Source organism: Myotis myotis, unplaced genomic scaffold (genome assembly GCF_014108235.1).
Source record: "Myotis myotis isolate mMyoMyo1 unplaced genomic scaffold, mMyoMyo1.p scaffold_m19_p_11, whole genome shotgun sequence".
NCBI classification, from domain to species: domain Eukaryota; kingdom Metazoa; phylum Chordata; class Mammalia; order Chiroptera; family Vespertilionidae; genus Myotis; species Myotis myotis.
In genome coordinates, this window is record NW_023416315.1 from 70932181 (window position 1) to 70943647 (window position 11467).

The following is an 11467-nucleotide window of genomic DNA, read 5'->3' on the forward strand; positions in this document are numbered from 1 at the left end:
CTGGCACGGGAGCTGCGTGCTGTGCTGAGACCTGGAGGCCAAGGCGCTGGGCTGCTGGCACCTCCGCTGCGCTACCTACCACTGCTCCACCCAGATGTGAGTGCGGGGGACAGTGACACTGAGCAGGGAGAGCTGTGCCAGGGGGGCTTCGGGAATGCCCTGGCCACAGTCCTACCCACCAGCAGCGGTGCGAGGAGCAAATAGTATCTACTTTGCTGATGGGAAATGTGTGCCTTGTACAAGTAGCCGCTACAGCACAAGTGCCCAGGGTGCCCAGCACTGCCGCCCTCTGGCCTCTTCCGGACCTGAAGCAGACTACGCAGCAGCAGCTTGAGTTCTTTGCTGCAAGCTGTGCCTCAAACCCCTCAGAATCTTCCTGAATGAGGGTGCCTGGTCCTCCCATCAGGCCCTGGTGCAGCACCGCCTGCTGGGGGGGGGGGGCAGGGGGGGTGGTCTGGGGACACACAGCACCGCTCTCCCCAGGCCTGCAAGGTCTGCAGGGAGCGATGCCTCCACGAGGATGAGCAGCTCAGCACCTGCGTGGCACCACCACTTCGGCCACTTCTTTTTTTATAAAAGTGCATTCAAATATTTTCTATTTTGCAATACATTATTTTATATTGAATTTATTGGGGGAGACATTTGGTTAATAAAATTCTTTTTCAATTTTGTTGCTCAGAAGAAATCTCTATAATTTTATTAACCAATGTCACCCCAATGGGCGGGGAAGGGAGGAAATGAGAGATATCTGTAAAACTACCAACAATAAAAACATATTTTATTTATGTATTTATTTTTAATTCTTTATTGTTGAAAGTATTACATGAGTCTCCTTCCCTCCTCCATGACCTCCCCCCCTTCGCGCCCCCCTCCCCAGCACAGGCCCTCACCCCGCTAGTGTCTGTGCCCATTGCTTATGCTCATATGGGTGCGTACAAGTCCTTTGGTTGATCTCTTACCTCCCTCCCACCCTCCCCTGCCTTCCCTCTGAGGTTTGAGGTCTGTTAGATGCTTCTATGTCTCTGGATCTGTTTTTGATGAACCTCTAGCCAGGCTTCTGCCACTTCTGATGGGGGCGCAGCCCAGGGCTGCTACTGCGACTCTGCTTATCTGCAGGAGCATTTCCTGGAGACACATGTCCTGTGCAAGGAGGGCGCTGCGGCACATCAGGGAGAGCACCCTGCCTCCCGCACCTGTGGACACCGACCTCCGGCCACAGGGCAGCCTGCGTCGCGCCCGGGCTGCCAGAACCATCAGATCCACGGGAAAGTCAGCTACATGCAGGACTGGCGAAGGGCTCCTCAGTGGCCAGGACCTCGAGGAGGTGGACAGGTACAACCTCAAGCGCCATGCAGGCCAAGCCAGTGGTCAGGGAGCTCGGCAGAGCCGCGAGGAAGCTGGAGGCAGAGGAGAGAAGGGGACCGAGAAGGGGCAGTGCCATCAGGGCCTCAGTGGCCCTGCAGCAGGAGACATGCAGGAGTGAGGACCGAAGGAGGTGACGAGCTGAAGAAGGAGGAGGCAGGGGTATGGGGCCCTGCCGCCTGTTCAGGGCTCAGGGGGAAGGCCAGGCCCCAAGGAAGCCTGGGCAAACGGCCCTGAAAACCAAGAGGCCTTCCCAGCCACCAGCCCAGCTGGAGGGTCACACTTCTGAGAACCCTCCTGCCCCCACTTTGAAGCTCAAGGGTACAGGTTTCCCTGGTCTCTGCACCTCCTCTTCCCCTCCTGCTCCACGGGCTGCCCTGGGTCCTGTGGGGCTGGTGCTCGTGTCCCCTGTTCCTGCCAGGGGCTCAGCACCTGCCAGGAAGACCACTCACCTCTCTGGTATCCTCCACCTCCAAGCTCAGCACACCGCCCCTCCCTCCCCGCCCTCCTCCTCCCCTCTGCCGGGAAGAGCAGTGGCAGCGACAAGGTGGTGCAGCCCATGCCAGGGGCCAAGGCTGCCGGGGCAGTCAGCCCCCAGGAAGGCTAGGATGGGCGGAAGGGCAGCTAGAAGGGCGCGTCACCCCCCACGGAGGAAGAGGATCAGAGGAGGAGGAGGAGGAGGAGGAGGAGGAGGAGGAGGAGGAGGAGGAGGAGGAGGAGGAGGAAGACAGCACCAGGCCTCACCACTCAGGAGCTGCAGAGAGGGCCCAACATGGCATGGTCGCTGGCTCCTCCCTGTGACGCTGGCTTCCACCCAGACCTTCACCAAAGTCTGCAAAAATACGAAGGTGGGCTCTGAGAAACTGGGTGCTGCATCATCCCTCCAATGCCCCCTGAGAATGATGCCTCCCTGTGGCTGAGTAGCCTCCCCCACCCCCAGGCCTCCACAGGCAGAGTCCAGGGGCCAGTAGCTGCCATGGTCAATGGACATACAGGGGCCTTGGGCTCAAGAGTTTCCCCAAGGCATCCCCTGGGCTCCCATGGCCCCAGGGACCTCTCCTCTTCCCCATGTCCCAGCGCTCAGGGGACCCCTCCCCTTCAGGCTTTAGCCCAGCAGTGCCCCTAAGGGGCACTCTATCCTACCTCTGCTGGATATGGTGCCCTCAGTCAGCAAGGCGTCTCCCAGCTTCCCCAGCCTTCCCAGTCCCCTCCCTGCTTGTGTCCCCAGCACCACCACAGGGAAAGCACCAAGGCTGACTCCAGTGCCCCGTGCCTACCTGGGCCCAGAGCCGGAGGAAGAACCTGCAGCTCATCGGCTCCATCAAGGGCTTCCTGCAGACAGGCCCGCTGCAGGGAGTTCACGAGTAACTCAGGGAGTTTAGACGGGGAGTCATCTCCACAGCCCAGTATTATAAGAGCTGCCCCAACCTGCTCTGGAAGAACTTCCAGAAAATAGTCAATAAGCGGTGGTGCTCCAGCCCAACAGGGCCCAGCGGCTGGAGCTGCTGTCTGCACACCCGGACGTCGAGGCCAACCTAGGCTGTCCTGTACCAAGGCCAAGGAGAACAAGAAGAGCTCATGGCAGACCAGCCCCAGGCAGACCAGCACCCAGCAGACAGGCATGGACTGCTGTGTGTGCCCAACCTACCAGCAGGTGCCTCCAAATGGTGAGGTCAGCAGCCACCAGGCTCTGCACACTGCCCAGGGTGGTGACTTCCCCTTCCTGCCAGCTGTGGTCAGAGCCCTCACAGAGCTCCACTGTTTGGGCAGGATTGGCCACAGCCAGGAGCCTCCTTTGTCCCTCCTCCTCCTCCTGGGCTGCCAGGCAGTCAAGTAAGGCCCTCGTGAGGCCACCTATTCAAGCCCTTTGGCTGGCCACCTGCCAGGGGTCAAAAGGACGGCCCAGCACGGTCAGGCAGGAGTCCATCTGGTTTCCTCCTGGGGAGTGAGCAGATGCCCCTGCCTCAGGGGTGGGCCAGTCTTGGTTTGCATCTCATGATTTTGGAAGTTGGCAGAGGAGGGAAGGGCTGGGAGGCTGGGGCTTGTCCCCACTGTCAGAGCTACAGCGGCCGGATCTGGGACCTCAGGAGCCTGAGGGCTTCAGAACTCTGGCCCTCAAGCCTAAAGCTGTGGGTCTATTGGGGCTGAAGTAAGATGGTGCGTTGTGCAAACAGTTAGCTGTTTCATGACTTAAGAAGGTCCAGGATTAAAACCAGACACAAAATTGTGTTATTTGCACTTCAATCTTTCTGTGAGACAAGCTGAATCTGAGATTTCAAATTGCCTCTGATCTTTTACAAAACAGTTGAGCTCAGATAAATTTATTTTGCAATAATGCAAGAAAAAACACACACATGCAAAACCTATTCAGTAAGGGGCATTGACTTCTTTTCCCTTAGATTGTCATATAAAAAATAACAACAGCCAACACAACAGCTATCCAGGGTGAATGAATCAAAATTATATCTATTTTTTTTGTCAGATCAGCAAAAAATATATTTTTGGTGTGCTGAAGGATTTCAGTAATTAGTTTATGTGTGCCATGAGATGAAAAAGGTTGAAAATCGCTGCTGTATACAATATGACCTCACTGAAGGTCCTTAATAAGTTCTTGGAAACTGCAACTTTAAGAGAAACAATGCATAAGGAAACCGCTTTTGCAATTGGCTAATTGGTATAAACAAGAGATAAATTCCTATGACATATTTCTAAATAAAGACCCAAAACACTTCTAACATGAAATATTGAAATAAATGTGAGCTACACATACATTTAATAAATATTAATAAAAACAAATAAGAGCCCGGCCAGGATGGTTCAGTGGTTGAGCATCGGCCTGTGAACCAAGATGTCACGGTACAATCCCCGGTCAGGGAACATACTTGGGTTGAAGGCTCAATTCCCAGTGTGGGGTGTGCAGGAGGCAGACAATCAATGATTCTCTCCCATCATTGATGTTTCTATCTCTCTCTCCCTCTCCTTTCCTGTCTGAAATCAATAAAAATATATATTTAAAAAACATAAAATAAAAACAAATAAGATAATTATTTTCCAACTGACTTATGCTAGTTCAGGGCTGTAGGTGGTCAGAGTCTAACCGAGAAGCTTCATGGCACAAGATGGGAAACAGCCCAGGCAGGATGCCTTCCTCCGCAGACACACACACACACACACACACACACACACACACACACACACTGGGACAATTAAGCATGCCAATTAGCCTACCATGCGCATCTTTAGGATGTAGAAGGTAGGGAGCCTCCCATCATCCCCCCCCCCAAAAAAAACACAAAAAAACAAAACACACACACAAAAAAACCCCAACAACAACAAAAAAAAAAACAACAAACAAACAGACAGACATGGGGAAAACATGAAAATTCCACACAGATAGTGGCCTTGGCCTGAAGTCAATGTTTTTCTTCTCATCAATATTATAATAAAACAAAAAGGTATTATTTGAGGACCCACTGTACCTAATATGTATAAGACACTTAGTTGAACACTTTACAGGCCTTGCTTTATTTTACAGATAAAAAATCCGAGCACATAAATTTAAACAACCAACCCAAAATGTCCAGTGGGTAAGAGTCAAAATAAATTCAAGTAAAAATGCAGGAAGTCCTCACTTAACATTCTTGTTAGGTTCTTGGAACTGTGGCAAACCATTTGTAGCAAAACCAATTTTACCATACACTAATTGATATAAGCAAGTTCCTACAGCATCTGATCAATGTTATAAGGAAATGACTTTGAAGAAAACAATGTTATTTGAAGAAAGCACAAGAAAATAAAACAACCTTACTGGCTTCCTTGACCCAAGTTATTTGCTTTTTTAGTTTTTTCAAATTCATTTCCTAAATGATGAATCCAAAAGCCCCCAAATATTCCTCAAATAAATTAACAAAAGTGAAAAAACCAACCACCAAACAAAACAAAACAAAAACTAGAGGGGCAAGAGACAGTGCCCAGATATGTATGAAAGAGAGATCCCTTTATTGGTGCTATTGCATCTGACCATCAGAGAGAGCAAACCTAATCTGAAATGATACATAATAAAGGAGAAAAAAGAAAACATCAGATCCTCCAGTCCATGCATTCAGGGACATATTATGTCAGGAGTGGAGGAGGTAGATGGGAGAGCAGTGAAATAGAACATCTACACAGAGATAAGGTAGGAAGGACAGCTAAATAGCCCCATCCAGGGAGCTCTATATCTCTTTAACACACCACAGCACCCTTGTCATGACAGCATCAATAGTTGTGTAGTTGCCATACGAAAAGCACCAAAAATATAACCATACCCCATTAATCAGTAGGAACATATACATCTATTGCTCATGCTCATTTAGGAAATAATGCTTTAGCAACTGTGCATACTAGAATAAGGCTTTGTGAGATTTGAAAAGCAAGGATAATTCACATATCATTCTCACAAAAACCCCAGTTTGTATGATTTTTTTTTTACCCATCAAAATAAATGCAAATGATCTCATCTGAAAAAAGCAAATAATGACTTTTTTTTTCTTTTTTCTTTTTTTTTTTTTTGCTTTAAACAATGTCCATGGCTGTTAATATTTTGGTGGTATACATTTGGCTAGTAAATAAACAACTATAAGGTAAATTGTTTTTTAAAAAAGGTGTCTTTGAATGGTTTTCATTTGCTTCTAAATTTATATCAATTCAAAGTTGAACAAGTGGAGACACAGGAGGCTCCTACCTCTCTTCCTTACAGGGATGCACGAATGTAAACCTACACACTGAGTAATTCCCTCTGAAGGAGACCCAGAAGCTAGCTGAGCAATTCCTATACACCAGATGAATGAGAAAATATCCCAATAGAAAGGAAGAGGGAAGGCTGATACACCCTCTCACCATAAACCACGATCCCAACACAACTCCATATAATCAGGAGGTCATCCCCAAATCCTAGCTATCCCAAGGAGTGAAGAGCTTGAACCCCACATCTAGCACCCTAACTTTTAAGACTCTCACTGGAGGTCTGAGGGAACCAAAAACCTAGTTCTTAAAACTAACAGCTAAAGCAAAAGGTCATATACTGATAAAGGGGTCAGTTTTCATGAGGATGTCACAATTGTATTTATGCCCCAAATTGGAGCACCTAAACATATAAAGCAAATATTAACAGATCTGAAGGTAGAAATGGACAACAATACCACATTTACAGGGGACTTCAATATGCCATTCTCAACAATCAATAGATCATCCAGACGGAAGTCAAAAAGGAAACATTGCACTTAAACTACATGTTCAACCAGATAACCTTAGCAGACAGATTGAAGGCATTCCATCCAAAAGTAGCAGAATACACATTCTTCTGAAATGCACATGGAACATTTCCCAGGATATATGCTAGCCCACAAAACAAGTTGTAATAAATTTAGAACGACTGAAATAATGTCAAGTATCGTTTGGGACCACAATGGTTTAAAATAGAATCTTTTAAGAAGAAGAAAAATGAAAAAAAATACACAAATATGCAGAGATTAAAAACCATGCTCCTGAACAACAATGGATCAAAGAAGAAATCAAAGTAAATGAAAACATATTTGAGACAAATGGAAACAAAAACACAACTTATCAAAACCTGTCAGATCAGCACAGTTTTAAAAAGGGAAGTAATATTAATTAACACCTACATTAAGAAAAAAAAATAAGACTACAATTAAACAACCTAACATTATACCTCAGGAACTAGAAAAAGAAGAAAAAAATGACCCCAAAGCTAGCAGAAGGAGTGAAAATAAATGCAATGCAGACAAAAAAAAAAAAAAAAGGCAAAACCAAAGATCAATGAAACCAAGGACAATTATATTTTTGAAAAGATAAAAAAAATACACAAACCTTTTAGCTAGACTTGTGAAGAAAAAGAGAGGGCTCAAAGAAATAGAGTTATAAATTAAAAGGCGAAATAGATAGGATCATAAAAGATTACAATGAACAATTATATGTCAACAAACTGGACAATGTAAAAGAAATGGATAAAGTCCTTGAACCATACAAATTACCAAGACTGAATCATGAAGAAATAAAAGAAAATCTGAACATACCTACTATTAGTATGGAAATGAATCAGTAATCAAAAATCTCCCAACAAAGAAACATTCAAGAGCAGATGTATTCACTGGTGATTTCCACCTAACATTTAAAGAATAATGCCAATACTTTTCAACCTCTTCCAAAAATAGAAGAGGAGGGAACACTTCCAAATTCATTTTTCAGGGCAACAATACCTTGGTACCAAACCAGACAAGGAAACTCCAAGAAAAGAAAATTGCAGACCTATATCCCTGAAAAACATAGATGTAAAAATCCTCAACAAAATATTCGCAACCAAAATCAACAATACACTTAATCACCATGATCAAGTGTGATGTATTCCAGGGATGCAAGGTTGGCTCAATATCTGCAAATGGAAAAATAAAAGTGATAAATTAAACCACATTAACGAGATGAAGGATAATTTATATAAACATCTCAATAGATACAAAAAAAGCATTTGACATAATTCAATTGTCTTTCATAATAAAAACTTACAACAAAATGGGTATAGAGGACCTTACCTCAATATAATAAAGGCCATATATGACAAACCCACAGCTAGGATCATATTTGAGAGTGAAATGATAAAAAACTTTTACCCAGAGATGAATGCCCAGTCTCACCACTTTTATTCAACACAGTACAGAAAGTCTTAGTGAGAAATTAAACAAGAAATGGAAATAAAAGACATTCAAATCTATATTATAAAGAAAAAATATTTTTGCTTCCCTCATTATGTACACTTCTTGATAAAGGTTCTTTTATTTTTTTTCTGAAGGTAGATATCTTATGTGATATCTTACTTAAAGGTATTATGAGAGAGAATTTTACCACTTATTCTCTTTGCCTAATACAGCTATATGATATCTATAAATATTTTATATGGAGAACAACATGTAGAGATTGTTTAATAAATAACCACATATAAACCTTAAGAGAGATGATCTCTGAGAACCAAGTGGGAAAAAATCATCCATCTGCTTCCCCAGAGTGCATAAGGTTGGCACAGTACTCACAAACTAGGCCCTGGCACTTCAAGTCTCCCCCAAAATGTACATTATCATACAAATTCTTTCCAAGTAATTGTGCACCCCCAGGGATAAATACCACAATATTTGAGAATCATGACAACTAACTAAAAATTGACCAACACACCTCAACCTTTCCCTCAACTTGTACTAACTTTAGACAGGCTTCTTCTTGAATTTATGTCCTGACCTCCCTTTTCTTAGAGCAAATACTTTAGACAACTTTGAATTATAAGTCCATTCTCTTCTTTGAGATGTAAAGCTTTTTTATTTTTGAAGCATTTTGTGTGTGTGTGTGTGTGTGTGTGTGTTTGTTTTTTTTTTGCTTAATACATCTAAAAATAATGCATATACAGCATATACAAAGTCATGAGAAGGCATTGGTTCAACACTAATGATCTATAAGAATTAGCAATTGAGGAAGGCGAACAAGATTACCTAAACATTTTTTAAAATTGGAAGCTGCAATCAAGATAGCTGATAGAATCCCTATTAACACTTATGAAGTCTTGGTGAGACTTTATGATTTTTTATTAAACTAGAGAGCCTCTATTGGTTGTTCTTGGGTTCCCAGGCAAAACAGAAATAAGGGGATTCCCCTGACTGGTACCCATGTTCTTAAATGTTGTTCCCATCCCAACCCCACCCCTAGCTTCTTAATGAAGGAGGTCTCCATCCTCATTACTTGAAAGAGGATGTGAATCATTCCACAGACATCTGTCTTCTAGCACCGCCCCTCATATATACCAGGTCTTCAGCTGTGTTCTAACACCTTATCATACACTACTACGCTGCACATCAATGCTAAGCGTATAAGACAATGAATGCTTGACAGGGAATAAATATTGTTTGTAATTATGTGCTCAATCCATTTGGTGCATTTCAAAAGATGGAATATTTTCCCTTAATTATCAGTGAAGTAAGTTAGGAATTAACTTTAAAAAGTCAGCAAATGGCTAACACATGTCATTGAATGTCACAGACACATATATAGAGCCCTAGGAAAGAGAAGGGGTAAGACATGTTCTACTGACTTTCATGTGTTTCATCAAATACTGGACCACTCAAGGGCAAAGAGGAAAGGCAACTCTCACAAAAGAGTATATTATTAAATGAGGTATTTACTATACTCCTTCCTAAGAGCACCAGGTTGGGAAAATGTTTTCTAACCTAGATCTAGAAAGCAGAATGTGGAATCACTCCATCCTTCTCCCCTTAAGGACAGTTCCACCGTTAATGAATTTTTAAAAATGCCTACATAAATGCTTCAACTACTCCCCCCTCAAAAAACAAAATAAAAAATAAAAACAAATAAACAAAAAACCTAGATGTCCCAGATCACTCTCCAGAGTGGAGCCCAGGAATGGCTTCAATAACCCAAATTCGTCTGTAACAGAGTCATCGCAAGCAAGCCTTACTTTTAAAAAACAAAATAATAATAATATATTTTAATTTTATTTTATTGTTTAAAGTATTACAAATAGTAGTACATAGCACATATTTTTAAAAAACAAAACAAAAACTCATAAATGTGGCATCATGAGATTTTATATTTATTCTCTTAGTCATTGCCCCTGCCTAGTTCCTTCTATTTTGAACCCAAATATGGATGGCTCCGAATTCATGAGCACCTACGGGGGGTGGGGTGGGGGGAATTGCAAATAAGATACTTCCAAAGAGTTGTTGGATAAAAAATGTATTCAAAAGCAATCAGGATTATTTTTATTAAAATAATAATGTTATATGTAAGAAAAACAAATCTAAACTTTTGTATAGAATTTGGAGATTTTCCAGGATCTTCCATTTAGTAAACATTTATTTCAGCTTCTTCTAAGTTCCAAGTACCATGTTATGCTGGAAAAATAAGGCCTGGTTTTGATTTTGGAGAGCTCATATTTTAGTCACCGTTGATTTATTTACACTCTCTAAAACAGTGACATGGATACAAATTACTATATTTTACTTTAGGATATTGCATTTTAATAGAATAATATTTTATTCTTTACTACTGTATTCAAATCTAAAATAATTATATATATACTAGCGGCCCGGTGCATGACATTCCTGCACTGGGGGATGGGGGAATCCTTCAGCCCGGCCTGTGCCCTCTCACAGTCTGGGACCCCTTGGGGATGTCTGCCTCCTGGCTTAGGCCCGCTCCCCATTGTGCTCACCAGCCATGAGCTCGCTTCTGGCTTAGTGCACTGACCACCAGAGAGCAGCTCCTGCATTGAACGTCTGCCCCCTGGTGGTCAGTGAGCATCATAGCAACCGGTTGTTCCACCATTCAGTCAATTTGCATATTAGGGTTTTATTATACTGGATGTAATTAAAACTTCAATCTTTGATAAACAAAAATCATTCTTATATTTAGACATCTTTTACTTAAGGCTTCTAGATAGTGTTAGCTCACAAATTTTGCATTATATTCCACTGAAATAAACAGAGATAAAAACATAATAAGCTTTTTAAGACTAACTGGGAGAAATGCTAGACTAAATTAGTGAAAAGTCTAAATTAGGACTCATTTTACAAAGAATGTTACAACTGTCCTTTCAGCCATGCTTAGACACTTGAACTTAGCTCTACATGAATTCTGGCTACTGCGATAAAGAAAAGAAGATGTGGTAACAGGAAATAAATAATGTGCTACCAAGCAGGGAAATGACCTACTAAACTGACTATTAGTGCTCAGCTTGACTTACCTCCTGTTTAACATATATTTAATCAGCAAGTTTATTTGGAGAAGCTCCTTGTTCTAGGTGATCTGGATAAACAGGAAAAAATAAATAAAAATAGAAACAAGCTCCTACCCTCTGGAGCTTTCTTGCAGTGGGAGGAACAGCCGATTAATTAAGACGTGAAAAGTGAACCTGTATACATGATCTGTCATTGTTAATTGCAATGGAGAAAATAAAGCATGGATGGAGATTCAGAAGGATGGCTACACATTTTAGAAACGGTGTCTGGAACAGCTTCTCTGAGGAAGTGGCATTTGATAATGAAATGAA

At 42.8% G+C, this 11467-nt stretch overlaps 1 pseudogene; it reads left to right on the forward strand.

Moving 5' to 3' along the window:
* The first annotated feature begins 1135 nt into the window (after positions 1-1135).
* Positions 1136-3199, forward strand: LOC118665802 (annotated as a pseudogene).
* The last annotated feature ends 8268 nt before the right edge of the window (positions 3200-11467 follow it).